The sequence below is a fragment of the Panulirus ornatus genome, chromosome 15 (assembly GCF_036320965.1).
Source record: "Panulirus ornatus isolate Po-2019 chromosome 15, ASM3632096v1, whole genome shotgun sequence".
In the NCBI taxonomy this organism is placed as follows: Eukaryota; Metazoa; Arthropoda; class Malacostraca; order Decapoda; family Palinuridae; genus Panulirus; species Panulirus ornatus.
In genome coordinates this window covers 9,351,312-9,376,157 of record NC_092238.1, presented here as the reverse complement: position 1 = coordinate 9,376,157, position 24,846 = coordinate 9,351,312, and the positions used below count along the sequence as shown (strand labels likewise).

The following is a 24,846-nucleotide window of genomic DNA, read 5'->3' as shown; positions in this document are numbered from 1 at the left end:
GCAAACACCTGATCCACACATCCTCTACCACTTCTGAAACCACACTGCTCTTCCCCAATCTGATGCTCTGTACATGCCTTCACCCTCTCAATCAATACCCTCCCATATAATTTATCAGGAATACTCAACAAAATTATTGATTGAGAGGGTGAAGGCATGTACAGAGCATCAGATTGGGGAAGAGCAGTGTGGTTTCAGAAGTGGTAGAGGATGTGTGGATCAGGTGTTTGCTTTGAAGAATGTATGTGAGAAATACTTAGAAAAGCAAATGGATTTGTATGTAGCATTTATGGATCTGGAGAAGGCATATGATTGAGTTGATAGAGATGCTCTGTGGAAGGTATTAAGAATATATGGTGTGGGAGGCAAGTTGTTAGAAGCAGTGTAAAGTTTTTATCTAGGATGTAAGGCATGTGTACGTGTAGGAAGAGAGGAAAGTGATTGGTTCTCAGTGAATGTAGGTTTGCGGCAGGGGTGTGTGATGTCTCCATGGTTGTTTAATTTGTTAGGGTTGTTAGGGAGGTGAATGCAAGAGTTTTGGAAAGAGGGGCAAGTATGAAGTCTGTTGTGGATGAGAGAGCTTGGGAAAAGAGTCAGTTGTTGTTCGCTGATGATACAGCGCTGGTGGCTGATTCATGTGAGAAACTGCAGAAGCTGGTGACCGAGTTTGGTAAAGTGTGTGAAAGAAGAAAGTTAAGAGTAAATGTGAATAAGAGCAAGGTTATTAGGTACAGTAGGGTTGAGGGTCAAGTCAATTGGGAGGAAAGTTTGAATGGAGAAAAACTGGAGGAAGTAAAGTGTTTTAGATATCTGGGAGTGGATCTGGCAGCGGATGGAACTATGGAAGCGGAAGTGAATCATAGGATGGGGGAGGGGGCGAAAATCCTAGGAGCCTTAAAGAATGTGTGGAAGTTGAGAACATTGTCTCGGAAAGCAAAAATGGGTATGTTTGAAGGAATGGTGGTTCCAACAATGTTGTATGGTTGCGAGGCGTGGGCTATGGATAGAGTTGTGCACAGGAGGGTGGATGTGCTGGAAATGAGATGTTTGAGGACAATGTGTGGTGTGAGGTGGTTTGATCGAGTAAGTTATGTAAGGGTAAGAGAGGTGTGTGGAAATAAAAAGAGCGTGGTTGAGAGAGCAGAAGAGGGTGTTTTGAAATGGTTTGGGCACATGGAGAGAATGAGTGAGGAAAGATTGACCAAGAGGATATATGTGTCGGAGGTGGAGGGAACGAGGAGAAGTGGGAGACCAAATTGGAGGTGGAAAGATGGAGTGAAAAAGATTTTGTGTGATCGGGGCCTGAACATGCAGGAGGGTGAAAGAAGGGCAAGGAATAGAGTGAATTGGATCGATGTGGTATACCGGGGTTGACGTGCTGTCAGTGGATTGAATCAGGGCATGTGAAGCGTCTGGGGTAAATCATGGAAAGTTGTGTGGGGCCTGGATGTGGAAAGGAAGCTGTGGTTTCGGGCATTATTGGGTGGCAGCTAGAGACTGAGTGTGAACGAATGGGGCCTTTGTTGTCTTTTCTAGTGCTACCTCGCACACATGAGGAGGGAGGGAGAAGGTATTCCATGTGTGGTGAGGTAGCGATGGGAGTGAATGGGGGCAGACAGTGTGAATTGTGTGCATGGGTATATATGTATGTGTCTGTGTATGTATATATATGTGTACATTGAGATGTATAGGTATGTGTGTTTACGTGTGTGTGTATACACTGTGTATGGGGATGGGTTGGGCCATTTCTTTCGTCTGTTTCCTTGCGCTACCTCACAAACACGGGAGACAGCGACAAAGCAAAATACATAAATAAATAAATAAATATATATCATACAAACTCCTCATATGTTTTCAAACCATATCTTACCTTTGTCATAACAATCTGTAGATTTTCATAAATGGTTTTTCTACCTGGAAAATGAAACAGCTGACTCCGTAAAATATATTTCCAGCAAAGAAATACATTAGCTTGTTCACACACTAGGATTTGGAGAGAAGGGTATCAGCAAATTATGAGTCCTTGGAGGCGTTAAAAAATTTGTTTCAAAGAAAAAAGACTATTATTATTGATGGTAGGGCACTGGATAATATGTTAAGTCAGCAAGAGAACACAAGAATTAGAGGTGGTTATAAACCATAAGATTAGACTTCCAATGGGGAAGAGTGACCATGGGAAGTAACAGCAAGAGGTCCAAAGTGAGGGATGAGACTTGCAGAGTAGATACAACTATGGAAGAGCAAATTTATGGGTCTTGAAGAATACTTTGGTGGCATCAACTGGAGTTAGATGGAAGTACTGCAAGGTATTCAGAAAAACTATGAATTTTTGATGATGTATATGGAAGATGTTCACAGGTATGTCCCTAAGTTTTCTGAAAGGATTAGAAACAAATCAATTCCGAAAAAGGCAAAGGAAGACAAGGACCTAAGGGTGGTAATACAGGATGATGCATCACCAGAAAAGCGTATAAAGGGGATTATTGGAGGGGTATATAGATAAATGACAAACATAAGAGTGGTTTTTCGTTATACTGAGGAGGAACGAAACTAGGTAAATACACTAAACCTGAATGCAAAAATTTGTTCAAATATTTCATAGACTACTCATTAGTTCTGCTAAATTATAACACTTGAAAGTTTTTCATAGCCTAACTTGTATTGGAGCACCTTTAAATTAAATGAAATTATATAAGTAAAAAGTACATAGATGAAACTATACCTATGTATTTATATGAAACTTTCATAATTTAACTAAAATATAACATAAAAAGAAGCACCATTGTTGAGTTAAAAGGTCACAAAGCCAAGAAACTGCAAAATTAAATGCCATACACAACTCCATACTAATGGAATGGGGTAAATATGAAAATAAACCAATGCAATTAGAACATATCAGATTTGAATCCAAAATGCTATATGTTTCATAGACTGCAGAAGATATTAGTTTTCATACATCAGGCAAAAGCCAAAAATCTTGCAGTAACATTAAGCTGGACCATGCAGATACTTTAAGTGCACTCTTCCTTCATCTCATGGTATTTCTAAAATTGCACTTTAGCCAATTCAATCTTAGTTTTCTGCAGCTCCATTTGTGCTCTGGCAGCTTCTATTTGTGCTCTGGCAACTTCCATTTGAGCACCATAGACTTTAATACTATTCTGCACTCTGTAATTTTTAGGTCTACTACTTTTTTTTGTGATAGGTAGTCCCCAGTCTACAGACATAGGCCTAAAGATCAGCAATGAACCTGAAGACAGGGTTTCATGTGAGGACTGAGGAGGTATTATAATGGTGCATGTCCTGTGAGAGATAGAAATGAATCCAGGTTAACTGTAAATTTGAACTAAATTGTAACCTCATTTGATTTCTTAAACTTCAATACTTTCTATAATACTATTAATAAAATCATGACTTAAGCCTAGTTAAGATTCACATATACATATGAATTTCAGCACCGCACATGGTAACTTATGGTGAACAAAGAAAATATGATATATACAGAATGCTAACTTAGAGGCATCCTCACAGGAATCATCAGTCACAGAATCGTAACTAGTAAACCATGAATTTCCGATGATGCTCAGGCTATCAGGACCAAGAATATCTGCTACTGCATCTGAAAAAGGATCAAATAGAGGTTTATCACCTGGTGGACTACTACCTGTAAAAATACATACTGTGATTAAGAAAAGAGCACAAACATTGTATGGCAATAACTTAGCCTATCCTATGTAAGTTTTTTCATATAGCTTAGCTTAGGCCTACCCTATTGCAGACTGAGATTGTGAAAACTATGAAACTGTCTTATTTCCATTTTTGCTCCATAAAGAGTGACCTAGGTCCTCCGCCCTGGAAAGTGTTACCCTCAAGCCACCTACAAAAGTTACCAACCTGTTTCACAGTTACAGAAGAGCCTCTTCTGAGTAGCAATCCTATTCTTTCCTGAGGATATAATGTTGTGATACCTCTTCTGGCTGTTCCACAGTTCTTGAAACACAGGGGAAAGCTGCATTTATCTGCTGTGTAATGCTCTGCCACATTTCCATTTTCGTTCTGGAAGTAACACCATCAGAGAATTTACCACGTATACAGATTCATTAACAATAAGGTTTTGTCCTCAGTCCAGTTTGAATTTCTCTTCCTCCTGGATGAAGCAGATGCCATCATTATGAAATAAAATGATGTTGTAATAATAGCTTGGGTATCATAGGTCTTGAAAGGAACCACGTCTCTCGCTTGGATGAGTTACGCCATTCAGTGACAACAGTGGAAAAAAATTAATAAATAAAAATCTTTTCTATTCACTTGCAACTTAAGTATTTTGCATGATAGATTATATTTTCCTTATATAAATGTTATCATAAGATATGGTTAGTTCTATCATTCAAAAAACAAAAAAGAATAAACCAATATTTTGACCCAAACTGCATTTCATATTTTTTAATCTTAAGCTTAAACTTTGCTATGCATCATGCTTAGTCCTAATCTGTATGGCACTTAAGTCACTCACTCAGCTAAGCATAAAAATAAGCAAAAATCTAAGAAGTTTTCTGCGTATGGCTCCTGATGGCTATTGAGCTTGATCCAGACCTTGTTGGACCACATGAGACGAATCATTTGCGAACAAATATTAATACTGGAATTTGTCCCACATCATTTTCTTTCCCTTCATACCTGGCTAGAAGTTTCCTGGGTTATTTAGGTATTCATATATAATGATAAACTGAAATGAGAACGCAGGAGCAACAGCTTTGTAACCGAGATATTCAGGAAGACTAGATGCATGCATAGGAATTCGGTTGATGGGGTATATAGGAGGGGTGACAAGCTATCAATGATTTAGAACATATGAAACTCAAAATAAGCCATAAAATTGTCTCGGGGGCTTAACTATGGATATTAGGATCTGGTATTGGTGCATATATAAGAGAGCTAAAGAGGTGATGAGTGCAAATGTAGCTGTCATTAATTTGTTCCTGTTCAAACCTCAATAAAGCATAAGACACATTTATGAAAAGTCACCAAATTTCACCACTGACTCCAGATACTTAACATGATGATTACCACATATAGTTAGATTTACAGATATAATTACACTCAGAAAAATATGCTACATATTATCTGTTACTTTGGGCCATTAAGGAATGTTTCAGATTTATACCAAACTTCAAAAATTACTCAGAACTAATGCCATGGTTAATTAAAAAAAAATAACAGTTAATTCTAAATCTATCACTAATTCAAATTCCAATACCATTAGCTGGATCAAGAATATGTGGCCTTTTAAATACCCCATAAGAATATCCAAACTTTATTTGTTGAAGAAAGACCAAGGTTCTATCCACCAACTTTATACATGAAATTATTCCATTGCTTCCAGTCCCAAACCATTTGACTGGCATCACCATCTACAATAACTCTATTTATTGTCTATTCCTCTTCCTTGCACCCTCAACTGTACTAAATATCTTTTTGACCAACCTAACATCTATCACACAGTTTGCATGATCATGCCATACTGAAAACTTTCCCACATATATCTTCCTCATATTTTCATTTTTCTTATCTCTTCTAATGATTCTAATGATACTATGCAAGTTTTCTATATCTACTGCACTAATTTTAAACCTGGGTTACAAAATCTATACATCTCAGATGGAACAAGAATTCTCCCACACACTACACTTAATTTTTTTAACGACTGGAGCTTTTGGTGCAATTTCAACACTAGAATTCAGATCTCCCAAAACTATCCATACTAGATTTTACACTCAAATATCTAAAGTTTCAGTTCTTTATTATTCAAATATATTTCACAGCGACATCCCATTCCTTTCAAAACAGTTTTATTAACTTTTATGTTCCCACCTTTTGGAAACTTTAACACCTCAAAGTCACAGCCCTTAGGGCCAGTCAGTGAATTTTAGTGAATTATGGGAGTTGATGTTATCAAGGAAACCTGATAGCATAGTATATGAATTAATTTCATACTTTGTGCCATTTGTAGATCACTTTGTGCCAATCTGTAGATCACTGTGCTTTTGTGAACCCCCTGTACCCTGGTAGAAGAAACCTGCTTCCAAAGAAAATATCATGAAGAGTAGTAAATCAACAAGCATTAACAATGGCATCATTAGAGCAAGGTGAAGGTGGCAAAACCTGCTCTTCTTCATTGGTATTTGTTTTATGAGGTAAGAAAATGACCTAAGTACCTTAAGGCTATCAGCCTTGATGTAGGCCTGGTTGGAAATGCATGGCTAATCATTTGTCAACAAATATTAATGCTGAAATCTGTACCATATTTCTTCCTTTCCTGTTTTTTTTTGCATTTTCCCGTGTTTGCAAGGTTGCACCAGCAACAGGCAAAGAAAAGGTCTCATTTGCTCACATCTGTATTTTAGGTGTCATGTGTAATGCACCAAAAACACAGCCTCTTATTCACAACCAGACCCACAGACTTTTCCCTGGTTTACCCCTGCTGGTTCACATACTCTAGTTCAGTCCAATGATACCCTGTCATCCCCTGTACAACACATTGCTCCATTTCACTCTTATCCCATGCACACCTTATACCCTCCACCATCATTCCATCCTTCCATCTCTAATTTGATCATATACTCCTTGTTCCCTCCATTTGACACATATTCTTGTAGTCAAGCTCACCAAACTCACACCCTCCATATGGGCAACCATTTCATCACTTCCTCTCTAGCTCTTAACCATACTCGTTCTTAATGCCACACCTCTCATTTACCCTATTACTTAACTCTCTTAACACCACATATTAAACTTATATGTTATATTTCCAACACAGCCACCACCCTCCACATGTTATCAACTATATCCCTTGCCTCATATCTATAAAATATTGTTGGGATTACTATATCTTCAAACTTACCTGTATTTGCCCTCCTAGGTAGTGAGCTCACTTTCCACTCACTCCCTCCCAAAGTTTTCACCCCTTTAACCACCCTACAACTTGCCTCCACTTCCATGTTTCCATTCACTGCCATGTCCACTCTTATGTATCTAAAACACTTCACTTCTCCTAGTTTTCTCCATTCAAACTCACCTCAGATAAACCTAATAACGTTGCTTTTATTCACATTTACTCTCAACTTTCTCCTCTCATACTCTCCCAAACTCAGATACCAGCTTCTGCAGTTTTTCACTCAAACGTGCTACGAGTGCTTTGACATCAGCAAACAACAAATGAATCACATCCTAAGCCCCACTCACCCACTACAGACTGTAACCTGTCCCTTTCTCCAAGAACCTTGCTTTTACTTTCCTCACCACTACATCAAAAAAAAAATTAAACAGCCATTGTGACATCACAAACCCCTGCTGAAGGCTCACTTTTACCCAGAACCACTCGCTCCTCTCTACCTACTCCTACACACACCTCACTCTTGAGAAAAACGCCACACTGCTTCTAATAGCTTTCCACAAAGCATCTTTATCAACTCTCTCATATGCATTCTCCAGATCCATAAATTCCCCATACAAATCCTGTTTTCTTAAAGATTTTTCACATTCTTCAAAACAAATACCTGACCCACACATACTCTACCACTCCTAAAAACATTATTTCTCCTTAGTCAAGCTTTGTGCATTTCACCACCCTCTCAATCACTACTTTTCCATACAACTTACATATGCATTCTGCCAGTGGTGCCTCAACTTGATTCATACATACATTAATAATCTGAACTAATCAATTAACAAAACTGTCACTATCTTTCTTAAGGAAGAAAAAAATTCAAATGCAATACCATCTCTAGACACCTTGCCATATTTCATCTTAAGCACCTCTCCTCTCCTCTATCACCAACCCAGTTGCAATGATTCTCTCACTTCACAGGCCTCCCCAACCCAAACACCTTACATTTGTATTATCAAATACATTCAACAGTCCTTTACCTCAACACTGGCTGTCACGACTTCCCCATCAGCCCCTTTTCCTGATGTTCCCATGTTTTCTTAACCTTCCCAAACATTTTATCACCTCTGAAGTTTCTGATACTCACTCCAACTCTCATTTACCCTCCTTTTCAGCTTGTATACCTTCTTAACCTTTTACTGCTTCCTCTTGTGCATCTTCCATACACTCACACACCTTCTCTGTAAGTACCATCCAAACGCTTCCTTTTTTCTTTCACCAGCAACTTTACTTTGTGATCCCATTACTCACTACCCTTGCTCACCTCCTACTTCCTGTATGCCATACACTTCTCTTACAGTGTTTCCTTAAATACCTCTCATTCCTCATCTAATCAAGCTTCATCTATTCTCACCTTTTGCAATTCTACTCTCAATCTCTCCTGGTATTTCTTCATATAAATCTCTTTTCCAAGCTCTTCTCACTCATCTAATTTCCTCTTTTCTGAAAACTACAAATCTACAATCACCAGTTCTTTTTCAGCACACAACTTCACAAGCTGTTCAACATTTCCATTCACTTTACTGAATACCCCATGCCACCCAAATTTATCCTTAACTGTCACATTACTTATTCACATTTGAATTACCTATCACTAATAACCAGTCTCTTGTGTCAACCCTGCTGTCACATTCATTCAGCTGCTTCAAAAACACTTCTCTTCATCATCCTTCTCATTGCCAAGTGCATCAGCACCAGTAATCATCCATCTCTTATAAACCACTTTCATTTTTACCCACATCAGTCTAGAGCTCACTACCTTATACTCTTTCACACATTCCCACAACTCCTACTTCAGCAATAGTGTTACCCCTTCTTTAGCTATCTGCTTGACAATAACTCTTGACTTGAGCCCTAAGACATTCCCAAAACCATTCTTCCCTCTTACCCTTTAGTTTTGTTTCACCCAGTGCTATACAATGTCAGGTTCCTCTCCTCAAATATAGACATATCCCACCTTTCTGCTCATCTTGGTTACATCATAACTGGGATAAGTATTCAGTACAAGCCTCTAGCACACACTGCACTGGCAGAAGAAAACTGCTTCCACAGAAACTGTGTTGGTGGGTTATCAACCAAAAAGCTCAAAAATGGCAGCATTACAGAGGAAGATGACTTGTTCTTCTCAGAGGTTTTTGTTTTCCAAGTAGAAAAGGTGAGCTAAGAGCCTTGTGGGTATCAGCCATGATCCAGGCTTGGTTGGACATTAATTACTATAACACTTAATAAAATGTTGTTACCAAAGTACTGTACAGCCATTACTCTCCAGATACTTATTCAGCATTATGATTACCACCTATGATGAGAGTTTTGATAAAATTACACTTGGAGAAAGGAAAAAAGGCATGCTCTGGGTTACTCTGAGCCAAGTGGGATGTTTCAGACGTATTCCAAACATCTAAAATACAGTACAGTACTCAGGATTGACAAGTCATCATCAATTTAGAAATGAAATAATGTTTAATTCTATATCTCTCACCTTTTAACTCCATTTCCAACATCATGAGCTGGATCAAATACACATAATCTTCCAAATGCCTCATACAAATCTCAACCTACACCAAAACCAAACTGCTTACAAATACTTACTTTTTTCCTTTCGAAAACTTGACTTGTTCAGGAAGACCAAGGCTGCATCCATACCAACTGTATACATGAAACTAATCCATTGCTTCCATTTCCATATCATTCATCTGACAATGATCTGAAATATAAAACCATTACGTCATTATACTTCTCCATTTCTTCTATGGTTTACTTCTCCTTGCAACCTCAATCTATTTATATCTCTGACACCTGTTCCAATGGGAAATCCCTAAAAGGGGTAGCCATGAGAACAGAGTCTCCATAACTAAAGAACTCTAGTGCCATTTCTTAGCCTTTATGCCTCACCCTTAAAAGGCCAATGGCAGAAGGCAAGTCTAGCACAGTGTTTGCAGAGGGTCCTACCCAATGTTCCTAATCAAACTATATATCTTCACCAATCCATCACCTATCATACAGTCTGTACAATCATATCTTACTGAAAACTTTCACTCATGCACTAGTCTCATTATTTCCTCCCATCACACATCATTCTTAAATTTTCATTCTTTTTCCCTATCTTTCCTCTTGATTTGAACTATACTAAGCAAGTGTCTCATCTCTACTGCACTAATATATTTATCTATCATGACTTACATAAACTTGTATTCCAGATCCATACATGATAAGTGGAACAAGCACTCCATGCAAGCCTCTTGCACACAATGCACAACTTTTTTCCTAATCATTAGAGCTTTCGGTGCACTTCCAAATTTTTTCCCTTGCTTTCAAGACTCAACTCTAAATTTCAGGATTCCCAATACCATCCATATTAAATTTTACTCCCAAATCTCTAAACTTATCCATTTTAAGTTCTTCATCATTCAAATATATTCCACAATTACATCACATTCTTTAAAAGTAAACGCCTAATGCTAAGTTCATGTTTTGTATACACTCTACTGGATCAAATTCAGGCTGCATCCATACTAACTGTATACATGAAACTAATCCATTGCCTCCATTTCCATATCATTCATCTGACACTGATCTGAAATATCAAACCATTAAGTCATTATATTTCTCCATTTCTTCTATGGTTTATTTCTCCTTGCAACCTCAATCTATTTATATCTCTGACACCTGTTCCAATGGGAAATCCCTAAAAGGGGTAGCCACGAGAACAGAGTCTCCATAACTAAAGAACTCTAGTGCCGTTTCTTAGCCTTTATGCCTCACCCTTAACAGGCCAATGACAGAAGGCAAGTCTAGCACAGTGTTTGCAGAGGGTCCTACCTAATGTTCCTAATTGAATTATATATCTTCACCAATCCATCACCTATCATACAGTCTGTACAATCATACTTTAATGAAAACTTTCATTCATGCACTAGTCTCATGACTTCCTCCCATCACACATCATTCTTAAATTTTTATTCTTTCTCCCTATATTTCCTCCTGATTTGAACTATACTATGCAAGTGTCTCATCTCTACTGCACTAATATATTTATCTATCATGATTTACATAGACTTGCATTCCAGATCCATACATGACAACTGGAACAAGCACTCCATGCAAGCCTCTTGCACACAATGCACAACTTTTTTCCTAATCATTAGAGCTTTCGGTGCACTTCCAAATTTTTTCCCATGCTTTCAAGACTCAACTCTAAATTTCAGGATTCCCAATACCATCCATATCAATTTTACTCCCAAATCTCTAAACTTATCCATTTTAAGTTCCTCATCATTCAAATATATTCCACAATTACATCACATTCTTTAAAAGTAAACGCCTAATGCTAAGTTCATGTTTCGTATACACTCTACAGGATCAAATTCAGGCTGCATCCATACCAACTGTATACATGAAACTAATCCATTGCTTCCATTTCCAAATCATTCATCTGACAATGATCTGAAATATCAAACCATTAAGTCATTATATTTCTCCATTTCTTCTATGGTTTACTTCTTGCAACCTCAATCTATTTATATCTCTGACACCTGTTCCAATGGGAAATCCCTAAAAGGGGTAGCCACGAGAACAGTGTCCATAACTAAAGAACTCTAGTGCCGTTTCTTAGCCTTTATGCCTCACCCTTAACAGGCCAATGACAGAAGGCAAGTCTAGCACAGTGTTTGCAGAGGGTCCTACCTAATGTTCCTAATTGAATTATATATCTTCACCATTCCATCACCTATCATACAGTCTGTACAATCATACTTTACTGAAAACTTTCATTCATGCACTAGTCTCATGACTTCCTCCCAACACACATCATTCTTAAATTTTCATTCTTTCTCCCTATCTTTCCTCCTGATTTGAACTATAATATGCAAGTGTCTCATCTCTACTGCACTAATATATTTATCTATCATGATTTACATAGACTTGCATTCCAGATCCATACATGATAACTGGAACAAGCACTCCATGCAAGCCTCTTGCACACAATGCACAACTCTTTTCCTAATCATCATTAGAGCTTTCGGTGCACTTCCAAATTTTTTCCCATGCTTTCAAGACTCAACTCTAAATTTCAGGATTCCCAATACCATCCATATCAATTTTACTCCCAAATCTCTAAACTTATCCATTTTAAGTTCCTCATCATTCAAATATACTCCACAATTACATCACATTCTTTAAAAGTAAACGCCTAATGCTAAGTTCATGTTTCGTATACACTCTACAGGATCAAATTCAGGCTGCATCCATACCAACTGTATACATGAAACTAATCCATTGCTTCCATTTCCAAATCATTCATCTGACAATGATCTGAAATATCAAACCATTAAGTCATTATATTTCTCCATTTCTTCTATGGTTTACTTCTTGCAACCTCAATCTATTTATATCTCTGACACCTGTTCCAATGGGAAATCCCTAAAAGGGGTAGCCACGAGAACAGTCTCCATAACTAAAGAACTCTAGTGCCGTTTCTTAGCCTTTATGCCTCACCCTTAACAGGCCAATGACAGAAGGCAAGTCTAGCACAGTGTTTGCAGAGGGTCCTACCTAATGTTCCTAATTGAATTATATATCTTCATCATTCCATCACCTATCATACAGTCTGTACAATCATACTTTACTGAAAACTTTCATTCATGCACTAGTCTCATGACTTCCTCCCAACACACATCATTCTTAAATTTTCATTCTTTCTCCCTATCTTTCCTCCTGATTTGAACTATAATATGCAAGTGTCTCATCTCTACTGCACTAATATATTTATCTATCATGATTCACATAAACTTATATTCCAGATCCATACATGATACCTGGAACAAGCACTCCATGCAAGCCTCTTGCACACAATGCACAACTTTTTTCCTAATCATTAGAGCTTTTGGTGCTCTTCCAAATTTTTTCCCTTGCTTTCAAGACTCAACTCTAAATTTCAAGATTCCCAATACCATCCATATTAATTTTACTCCCAAATCTCTAAACTTATCCATTTTAAGTTCCTCATCATTCAAATATATTCCACAATTACATCACATTCTTTAAAAGTAAACGCCTAATGCTAAGTTCATGTTTCGTATAAACTCTACTGGATCAAATTCAGGCTGCATCCATACCAACTGTATACATGAAACTAATCCATTGCCTCCATTTCCATTTCATTCATCTGACAATGATCTGAAATTTCAAACCATTAAGTCATTATTTTTTTTTTTTTTTTTTTTTTTTTGCTTTGTCACTGTCTCCCGCATTTGCGAGGTAGCGCAAGGAAACAGACGAAAGAAATGGCCCAACCCACCCCCATACACATGTATATACATACGTCCACACACGCAAATATACATACCTACACAGCTTTCCATGGTTTACCCCAGACGCTTCACATGCCTTGATTCAATCCACTGACAGCACGTCAACCCCGGTATACCACATCGCTCCAATTCACTCTATTCCTTGCCCTCCTTTCACCCTCCTGCATGTTCAGGCCCCGATCACACAAAATCTTTTTCACTCCATCTTTCCACCTCCAATTTGGTCTCCCTCTTCTCCTCGTTCCCTCCACCTCCGACACATATATCCTCTTGGTCAATCTTTCCTCACTCATTCTCTCCATGTGCCCAAACCATTTCAAAACACCCTCTTCTGCTCTCTCAACCACGCTCTTTTTATTTCCACACATCTCTCTTACCCTTACGTTACTTACTCGATCAAACCACCTCACACCACACATTGTCCTCAAACATCTCATTTCCAGCACATCCATCCTCCTGCGCACAACTCTATCCATAGCCCACGCCTCGCAACCATACAACATTGTTGGAACCACTATTCCTTCAAACATAACCATTTTTGCTTTCCAAGATAATGTTCTCGACTTCCACACATTCTTCAAGGCTCCCAGGATTTTCGCCCCCTCCCCCACCCTATGATTCACTTCCGCTTCCATGGTTCCATCCGCTGCCAGATCCACTCCCAGATATCTAAAACACTTCACTTCCTCCAGTTTTTCTCCATTCAAACTCACCTCCCAATTGACTTGACCCTCAACCCTACTGTACCTAATAACCTTGCTCTTATTCACATTTACTCTTAACTTTCTTCTTTCACACACTTTACCAAAATCAGTCACCAGCTTCTGCAGTTTCTCACATGAATCAGCCACCAGCGCGGTATCATCAGCGAACAGCAACTGACTCACTTCCCAAGCTCTCTCATCCCCAACAGACTTCATACTTGCCCCTCTTTCCAAAACTCTTGCATTCACCTCCCTAACAACCCCATCCATAAACAAATTAAACAACCATGGAGACATCACACACCCCTGCCGCAAACCTACATTCACTGAGAACCAATCACTTTCCTCTCTTCCTACACGTACACATGCCTTACATCCTCGATAAAAACTTTTCACTGCTTCTAACAACTTGCCTCCCACACCATATATTCTTAATACCTTCCACAGAGCATCTCTATCAACTCTATCATATGCCTTCTCCAGATCCATAAATGCTACATACAAATCCATTTGCTTTTCTAAGTATTTCTCACATACATTCTTCAAAGCAAACACCTGATCCACACATCCTCTACCACTTCTGAAACCACACTGCTCTTCCCCAATCTGATGCTCTGTACATGCCTTCACCCTCTCAATCAATACCCTCCCATATAATTTACCAGGAATACTATATTTATATTTCTCCATTTCTTCTATGGTTTACTTCTTGCAACCTCAGTCTATTTATATCTCTGACACCTGTTCCAATGGGAAATCCCTAAAAGGGGTAGCCACAAGAACAGTCTCCATAACTAAAGAACTCTAGTGCCGTTTCTTAGCCTTTATGTCTCACCCTTAACAGGCCAATGGCAGAAGGCAAGTCTAGCACAAGTGTTTGCAGAGGGTCCTACCTAATGTTCTTAATCGAATTATATATCTTCACCAATCCATCACCTATCATACAGTCTGTACAATCATACTTTACCGAAAACTCATTCATGCACTAGTCTCATGATTTCCTCCTATCACACATCATTCTCAAATTTTCATTCTTTTTCCCTATCTTTCCTCCTGATTTGAACTATACTATGCAAGTGTCTCATCTCTACTGTACTAATATATTTACCTATGCAAGTGTCTCATCTCTACTGCACTAATATATTTACCTATCATGATTTACATAAACTTGTATTCCAGATCCATACATGATAACTGGAACAAGCACTCCATGCAAGCCTCTTGCACACAATGCACAACTCTTTTCCTAATCATTAGGGCTTTTGGTGCACTTCCAAATTTTTCCCTTGCTTTCAAGACTCAACTCTAAATTTCAGGATTCCCAATACCATCCATATTAAATTTTACTCCTAAATATCCAAACTTATCCATTTGAAGTTCTTTATCATTCAAATATATTCCACAATTACATCACATTCTTTAAAAGTAAACGCCTAATGCTAAGCTCATGTTTCGTAAACACTCTATTGGATCAAATTCAGAAACACTGGGACCAAACAGATGCCAAATTACAAATTTGCCAATATTGACACTGATATCATCAAGCAGACCTGAGAGAAGATTGTATGAAATAAAGTTACAATTGTGCTGGCTGTAGAAGAAAACTGATTCTCAGGAATATGTTTTGATGGGTAGTAAACCAACCAACAAACAATAACCATGGCAGTTCTACAATGGAAAAAGATAGACAACCTGTTCTTCTCCATTATCAGTTGTCTTCAGTTAAGAAGGTGAACTAGCAACCAGATGGCTATCAGTCTTGATCTAGGCCTGATTGAACCATATGTAGGAAATCATTTATGAACAAATATTAGTGGTGAAATATATAACATACATTTAGGTATATCAAAAATCTGAAAATGGAACCCAGACAGGGTGCATATGAGATATTCAGGATGGTGAAAGGCATTATCAGATAGAATGAATTGTGCTGATGTGGAGGGGTCTAGTTGCGGATAGTAGGCACTGGTTTTGAACTTTACATGAGACCTAGAGAGTGGATGTGTGCAAATGAAGCTGTCATTCATTTGTTACTGACTGAATCTTAATAAGGATGTGGAAACATTTATATATTAAAAGATATTCTTATCATTCCAACAGTTAGTAAAACATTGGTAGCAAAGTACTGTACAGCAATCACTCTCCAGATACTCAATATGATTACCATTTATAGTGAAATTCTTAGCATAAAGCATATTACATTAGTCTGAATCAACAAGGGCTGAAAGGACTGGACCAAGTACAAATATTAGCCTCTAAAATACCTCACAGTCATCCTCAACCCAAGACTATTTGATATATAACCATCCACACTTACAAATACTTACTTTTTCCTTTGCCCAAATATGATTGTTAAGACTACGGTTCCAGCCATACCAACTCTAAACGTGAAATTATTACACTGCTTCCAGTCCCAAATAATTCGTCTGGCATCACCATCTGAAATAACCATAATGTCTCCATTTATCAATTCTATTGTTTACTTCCTTGCATACTTAACTGTGCTACCATATAGCTTCTTGACCAGCCTATCATCTATCATAAGGTGTGCATGATCATACCTTACTGAAAAGCATTCAAACATGCATTGGTTTCATAATTTCTCCTCACCATACACATATCTTTCTCAAATTTTCACTCATTTCCATATCTCTCCTCTTGATTCTAATTATGCTATAAAAGTTTTGCATCATCACTAAACACATCTGTTTAACTACAATGATTTATTGAAACTTGGGTTCCACATCCACACATCATAGTTGGAACAAGTATTCAATACAAGCCTCTTGTACATACTGCATATACATCATTTACAAGTCATTAGAACTTTTGGTGCACTTCTAAATTTCTTCCATGCAAGACACAACTCTAAAGTTCAGTTCTACCAGTAACCTACATATACAAAATCATGCTTCCAGCTACAGTTCTTCATTATTCAAATATATTTCAAAATGAGATCCAATTCCTCTCAAAATATAGTCTTATTAACTCTATTTCCTCCTCCAGTACACTCTTAATGCCTAAAATTCAGCAACCCTGGGGCTAAAGAAATGCCAAATTATGGACTCTGCTGGATTATGGGTATCAGTTTTATTAAGGAGACCTGATTACTGATTGTATGAATTAAAACAACTCCCAATATAAATCTAAATAAATCAACTCTTAAAACATGCAATTGATCAAAAGGTAATGCAGAGCACAAAAAATAAAGTAAAACTATTTTTCCTTGTAAAATGTATGTAATACCCATACATAAAGAGAAATCTTTGAAATGTAGCATACTTTCCCCTATACTAGTGTACTTTTCCTGAAGGGACTACAATGTTTATAAAAAGTTGTATACTATCTTCTATCAATATTGGTATGGCAGTATTTTGAATGAAGCACAATTAGGTTGGCAAGTTGCTTTATTCCTAACAACTATCAAGGTCATTACCCTTAAAAAGACAACACCCATACTTGTGCAGATTGCTTATTTCTGCCTTCATTTAATAAAAAAAATCTTAAGAGTGTCAGTTGCCCATATAACAGAATAAGGCAACATGTCTAACCCTGTATAGACATATACCTTCTTCCACAGTCATTTGATTTGGAAGGTGTGCTTAATCACTATTCAGAAGTGTCTTATGTCACAATCAACTACAATAAGGAACAGGAAAAAAATCAGTGTTTTAGCAACCCAATATACCACAAAATGAGAGGGCATGATTTTCGTATGTACACCAAATATAAATGTTGGCAGCAACAAATATGACTATCTTTTTTTTTCTTTAATTTTCCAAATATTTTGTAGCTAATATTTCCTAGTAAGTAATAAGAATAAAATACATATCTTTGATTTCTTATTTACCTTGGCACTGGGGACCACACTAACCCTTTATGGGTTAAGGCCATCAACATCAAGCTACATCTACCAAATGAAAAAAATGCAACAACTTTGAGTGTTAAGGATAATTCTCAAACCACATGCACTCTCACCATGCATGTGGCACTTGCTCATTATTAGAATTGTTGTTTGGGTTTCAGTTTTCTCAACTACCAAGGTCATTAAGGCAATCAATGTCAATGTATACCCACCAGGTAAAAAATCTTTTAACACCTTCATCAGGTGTTAAGGGCAATCCTAAAACCACATACGCTCTTTCTATGTATATGGTCCATGTCCAGAACTAAGTTTGTTGGTTGTTTGGCCTATAGGCCAGTCAACTACCAAAGTCATTAAGGCTGTCAACATCAAACTACATCCACTCACTCTAAAAGGTGTTAAGGATAAATTTATAACCATATAAATTCCCACTATATATATATGGCCCATGAGAATTACTTTGTGGGCATTACTTTATACTCTATGCACTTATCATACTATATGCATAAAAGAATTTTACTGATTCATTATACAGATCTTAATTTTGCATAAATAAAAAAACTTATTACATAAGCAATAAAACAACTAATTTCCTCCTCATCAGAATTAGATCAATGATACATTAGTAATTTGTTTCTTGTTCTAAGACTAAAAAAAATTTCATTAGTTGATCATTGGCATAAAATCTTCCTTGTTTCCAACTCCAAAAAGTACAATGCAAATTATGGTAATAGTGATACAGCATGCTTGTCCTTGCCCTCTTTGACTGCAATGAGCACATTCATATTCAGGAAAGGTAATTCCCATCACCATTAAATATCTACTCATGAGTCAGCCTTTCATCCCACAAAATTTATGAGAAATCACTGTTGTATGTATTAGCTACCTCCTCATCTGCAAACAATTTCTCTCCTCATATTCAAGTAGGATAACATGATTTAATAGATTTTTCAGTAGAATGGGGCTAGAAATATGTACTATTTCACAGCAGCATTGCTAAAACCAGTTTTACACAAACAGTTTTAAATCAGATAAATCTGCCCTTTGCATTGTTTTACATGTAGCAGTTACTTTATCAACATCGCCTTCATTATAAAACTTCATCAGATTTTCATACTACCTCTTCATGCCACGAATCATTGCAGAACAAACATCAAAATGGTCACACAGTTTATGCATTGAAACAATACAAACTTATGGGTAATTTCCATTTTTTGAAGAATCATAAATATAATTTGCTTTCTTTTCATACCAATAGCACCCCTGTACTCATCACTATATTTTTGATGCCATAATAAGGGAAATACAAAGAAAAATAAAGAGTACAATGAACAAATAAACCATGCTCAACACACAGCAAACAATGGACTATGGCAATATATGTTTGCCAAGGCAACAACAAGACAACAGAGTGGTAGCTTTTCACTGAGCACCAAAGGGGACCTGACAGCTGGCAATAGATTATTACCTATGAAATTTTATTTTCCCATTACAGAGATTTATACAAGTTTTAGCATTACAACTGTAGAAATATCCTGTAATTAATAAAATTCTTCCCTATTTTGATTACATAGATGCTGAAGTGTTGCGAGGGACATCTGACCTACATAAGATTAAGGGTGAGTACACATTAGTGTACTATCATAACACTTCTATCATAAACCTCCTGAATTTATGTATGCTGTCTGCAGTAACCATATCCTCAGTCAATCTGTTCCAGTCATCCATCACTCATATCATAGTATTTCTTTACATCCTTATTCAAAAGTTTTTTGCTTAATTTCAAGTTGTGTCCTCTGGTTCCTCTGGTTCCTCTATCCCTACACCTCTCAAAATACTGTCCACTGTCCATTTCATCAGTCTCTTAAAAACCTAGAGGTTGTGATCAAGTCACCCCTGGGTAAATTCAAAGCCTCCAGCCTTTCCCCTTACCTTAGCTCTCTTAATTCTGGTGCCATCTTTCTTCCCCTCCTCTAGACTTTATCTTTGAATTCTTTGTTCTTCTTTAGGTGCGGTGACCAAACCTGAGATGCACATCTAGTTTTGGCCTGAGTAGGATATGAATAGCTTGCTAAATATCAATTTATCCATATACTTAAAAGCTCTTATATTTGTCAGCAGACAGTTTATCTCCTTAGCTATATCCTCCAAATATTGGACTCTGGCAACAGGAAGGGGACAACGTATACTCTCACACAGAACACTGAAGTTTACTTCTTGCTACATAATAAGAGCCTTTACAATGGAGGTAGTGCATGTAATTAAGACAATAGTGGAATGAACAGATTCTCTGACATAAATGTGGAAGTGTCAGTGTGGTGTTGTCATAGCTGTTTAATGATTTCTTGTCTTCATGCAACAAGGTTAACGCCTCAGGAAAGTCAAAACATATGCAATGCATTTCATTTATTGAAGAGGTTGGTTCAGATGTGTTTCATCATCAAAAAAGTTCAGGTTTGGCAGCATCAGGCAAGGGGCTTGGTAAAAGAGGTTGGAGTTGCTGTACCTGGATATGTAAGTGCCTAGATGCCTTCTTAAACCTCTAACCTTACAATGAAGTTTTGTCTATTCCAGTATGATTTTTTATCACATGTTTTTCCACTTTAAAATGAAAATAATTTTAGCCTTTTAAAATCCACAGCTATCATAGCAGTGGACAATTTTTCTGCTGAACATTTTAACTTATTTCATATACATCAATGGAATGGTTATTACAATGCAATAGTTATTACTTTGCTTTTATTCTATCATAATCAGTATAACAAATACATACAATATCAGTAACATTTATACAGGGTCTTTTAATTGATAGATTCTATTCCTACATATACAGAAAGGAGTGATGGCATCAAGCAACTATAGTAATTTTCATTCTAGCAGTCCATCCATAGCATTCTATTTAGCTCTCAACTTCCTTAATGCCCAATCCATGAAAATTTTAAGTAGCCATGGTGACATCACACAACTTTGACACTCTCCTTCATTCAAACCTCTTGTTCATACTAACGAAGTCTTAAAGCTCACACTCTACTTTCATTAACTCTTATCAGCATTCAGAAGTTTACATGCTTGTCAAACTCTGTCATAACTTTCCAGTGTCCTTTATTTATCATCTTTACCATGTGCCTTTTCCAATTCTGTAAATACACTTATTTTTTCTCTCCACACCCTGTTTAAATGCAAAAATCAAGTCTACACACCTTCTTCTCTTCCATTATCCACCTTGCTCTAACTTATGAGAGGTTCCTAAATCATTTTTATAAGGCCACTCTCATCCCACACACTTTGCCAACAGAACAAGATGGTAATCTTCCGTTATTCTTACAATCTCTTATACAGTGAAACAATTAGTCTTCATCCAACTTTTAGGCACTCTTTGCAGATCTGTTTAACAGCAGTCACCCCCAGTCTTCACTATCTCTAAAGCACTACTGCTTGTATTTTTCCTTCTTTGGAATGTCTTTCTCTATCCTACATCTACTCCTCTTTCTTACCTCTAATCCTACCATAGCAATAACCATGCCCAATTCTTAAGGGATGGATCAGGTATTTACAGCCACTCATTCACATCCTCATTCTAGTGTTAAAGTAAAGCATGGATTTCCACACTCCTTCCTCAACTTTTCACTACACACGAAAATGACTCATCAAGCGATACCAGTTTCTTTATTCACACTACCTCCATATATACAGTATCCACTGCATGTGATCCATATCCATTACATCTGATCTTCAATATATTCCTCTAACATCTTCATTTGAAATATCCCTAGTACTAATCAATTTCTTAGTAGATCAATCCATTTCTTCTATAGTCTACCTCTCCACCTCTCCTTGCACTTTCTACTGTAATATCAAAAATATCTTCTTGACCAAACTAACACGTGTCATGAGTTCTGCATGGTCATACCATAAATGCATCTCTTTTATGATTACTTCACATATCCATCTGAGTTCTACATTATCCATTATATCCAGTCTATATTGTGCACAGTATCCACCTCTACTACTCTCATTGACCTATATAAAACTGGGTTTTACATCCATTCGTCAAAACTGGTTAAATGACTCCTCCATCCATTGTTTCTTGCCCAATCTATGCTCTAATTTTTCCCACCAATCAGGTCATTCAGCACATCAATTTTTCTCTTGCATCAGTTTCAACTTCAACTTTCCTGCAACCATCCTTACAGAGCTTACTTACATCTGACCTTCAATATATTCCTCTAACATCTTCATTTGAAATATCCCTAGTACTAATCAATTTCTTACTGGATCAATCCATTCTTCTGTGGTCTACCTCTCCACCTCTCCTTGCACATTCTACAGTAATATCAAAAATATCTCCTTGACCTAACTAACACACGTCATGAGCTCTGCATGGTCATACCATAAATGCATCTCGTCTATGATTACTTCATATATCCATCTGAGTTCTTCATTATCCATTATATCCAGTCTATATTGTGCAAAGTATCCATCTCTACTGCTGTTATTGACCTATATAAAACTGGGTTTTACATCCATTCATCAAAGCTGGTTAAATGACTCCTCCATCTGTTGTTTCTTGCCCAATCTATGCTTTAATTTTTCTCACTGATCAGATCATTCAGCACATCTCCAATTTTTCTCTTGCATCAGTTTCAACTTCAACTTTCCTGCAACCATCCTTACAGAGCTTACTTACATCTGACCTTCAATATATTCCTCTAACATCTTTATTTGAAATATCCCTAGTACTAATCAATTTCTTACTGGATCAATCCATTCTTCTGTGGTCTACCTCTCCACCTCTCTTTGCACATTCTACTGTAATATCAAAAATATCTTCTTGACCAAACTAACAAGTGTCATGAGCTCTGCACGGCCATATCATAAATGTATATCTTTTATGATTACCTCACATATCCATCTGAGTTCTTCATTATCCATTGTATCCCGTCCATATTGTGCAAAGTATCCATCTCTACTGCTCTATTGACCTATATAAAACTGAGTTTTACATCCATTCATCTAAACTGGGTAAATGACTCCTCCATCCGTTTTTTCTTGCACAATCTATGTTTTAATTTTTCCCACTGATCTGGTCATTCAGCACACCTCCAATTTTTCTCTTGCATCACTTTCAATTTCAACTTTCCTGCAACCATCCTTACAGAGCTTACTTATAATCATAAACCTCTCAACTCATTCAAAACTCCCAGTTCTTCACTATGTAAACTGATATAACAAACAAAATCAACAGCGATAAAATAAATACAAACTAAAACTGCTGAACAAGCCCTCTGTACTCAGCCTTAAACATCACTGTACCAGGCATACAGCCATCTGAAAGTGCAGTACAAGATACCCTTTCTTGCCTGCATTGTGGACAAGATCCATCTTCCAAACATTACAAATACCACTTCCATACATCACAAGATTTGTCATGCCCAAAATGCAATATTCACACTGAAAACTACTTTCCACACTGAACACTCCTCAATTGTTTTATGCTCAAAGACACTTCAGCATAGCCACACTTTGTTAACTGTGGTCCTGCCCAGCAGACATGGCCAGTTTCCCGAGTGCTGTGGAAAACCTACAGAAGGGACTCCTGGGACAAGAAGGTAATGTAAGATGTGTGATTTGAAAGTTAAGTTACAGATGTTTAAGTTATCAGTGTACACAGTGTACACAGTAAGTAAGAGAATGGCGATTAAAAGGATGGTGGCATGCAGAGAGCATCAGATTTGGTAGAAACAAAGCAGCTTCAGGTGTGACAGAGGGTGTGTAGGTCAAGTGTTTGCTCTGAAATATGAGAAAAATTCTTAGAGAAATAGGAGGCATGGCATTAATGGATCTGGAGAAAGCATATGACAGGGTTTACAAAGTTGCTCTGTTGAGGGTGTTCCAAATATATGATGTAGAATGAAAACTGTTTGAAGCAATGAACAGTTTTTATCAAGACAGTAAGGCAAGTATGCAAACAGGAAGAGAGGAAAGTTGAGGCAGGGGTGTGTTATGTCACCATGGCTTTAATCTATTCATAGATGGGGAGTTGAAGGAGATAAATGCAAAATGCAAGTGTTATGGGAAAAGGGGACAAGACTGCAGTCTGTTGAGGTTGGTGAGGTCAAGGTTGTACGTCTGTTGAGGTTGGTGAAGTCAAGGTTGTACGTCAGTTGATGTTTGGTGATGACACGGCACTGGTGTCAGATTCTAGTACAAAACTGTAGAAGCTGGTGTTTGAGTTTGGGGAAATGTGTGAGAGGAGAAGGTTGATCACAAATGAGAATAAAATCAAAGTTAATAGATTTAACAGTTGACAAATGACTCTGAATGGAGAGAACCTGGAAAATGTGAGATATTTCAGATGCTTGGGAATGGACATGGCAGTGACTGGAGCTTTGGAAGCTGAAGTGAGTCATAGGGTAGGTGAGAGGGGTCAAGGCCCTGGGCACAATGAGGATGTATGGAAAGAGAAGTAATTTTCTACTAGGGCAATGATGTCCATGTTTAATGGTTTAGCTGTCCCGACAGTGTTGTACTGATGTGAGGCTTAAGCTTTAGGTGAGAAAGTACGGAGGAGGATGGAAGTGAAATGTCTGAGGACAACATGTATGAGGAGGGTTGGTTGTGAAACGATAGAAGTGTGGTAATAAGAAGAGTACAATTGAGAGAGCTGCAAGTGTACTGAAATGGTTTGGATATTTAGAAAGGAAGAGTGGGGAGAGGTTGACAAAAGAGGATACAGTACATGAGTCAGAGGTGGTGGGGATAAGGAGTACCTTAGGTAAAGTGACTTTGAGATGAAATGAAAATAGTTTTAGATGCCTGGGGTCTGAAAAGGCAGAAGGGTGTAAGGGATGCAGAGAATAGAGTGAACAAAAGCGATGTGGTCTGCAGGGGTTGACATACTGTCAATGGATTGAACCAAAGCATATGAAGCAGTCACGAAAAACCACAGAAAGGTCTGTGGGGCCTGGCTGTGGATAGAGGACGGTGGTTTCAGTACATTACACATGACAGCCAGAGTGTATG

At 37.5% G+C, this 24,846-nt stretch overlaps 1 long non-coding RNA gene across 1 annotated transcript in view; it reads right to left on the bottom strand.

Moving 5' to 3' along the window:
* Positions 1–2,158: 2,158 nt before the first annotated feature.
* Positions 2,159–24,846, bottom strand: part of LOC139753724 (uncharacterized) — a 105,551-nt gene continuing 82,863 nt past the window's right edge. The window contains exons 3-6 of the long non-coding RNA XR_011713755.1: positions 16,286–16,397; positions 9,536–9,650; positions 3,895–4,056; positions 2,159–3,619 (exon numbers count right to left, since the gene is read on the bottom strand). This is a non-coding gene — a long non-coding RNA (uncharacterized lncRNA). The remainder of the gene's footprint in view (positions 3,620–3,894; positions 4,057–9,535; positions 9,651–16,285; positions 16,398–24,846) is intronic.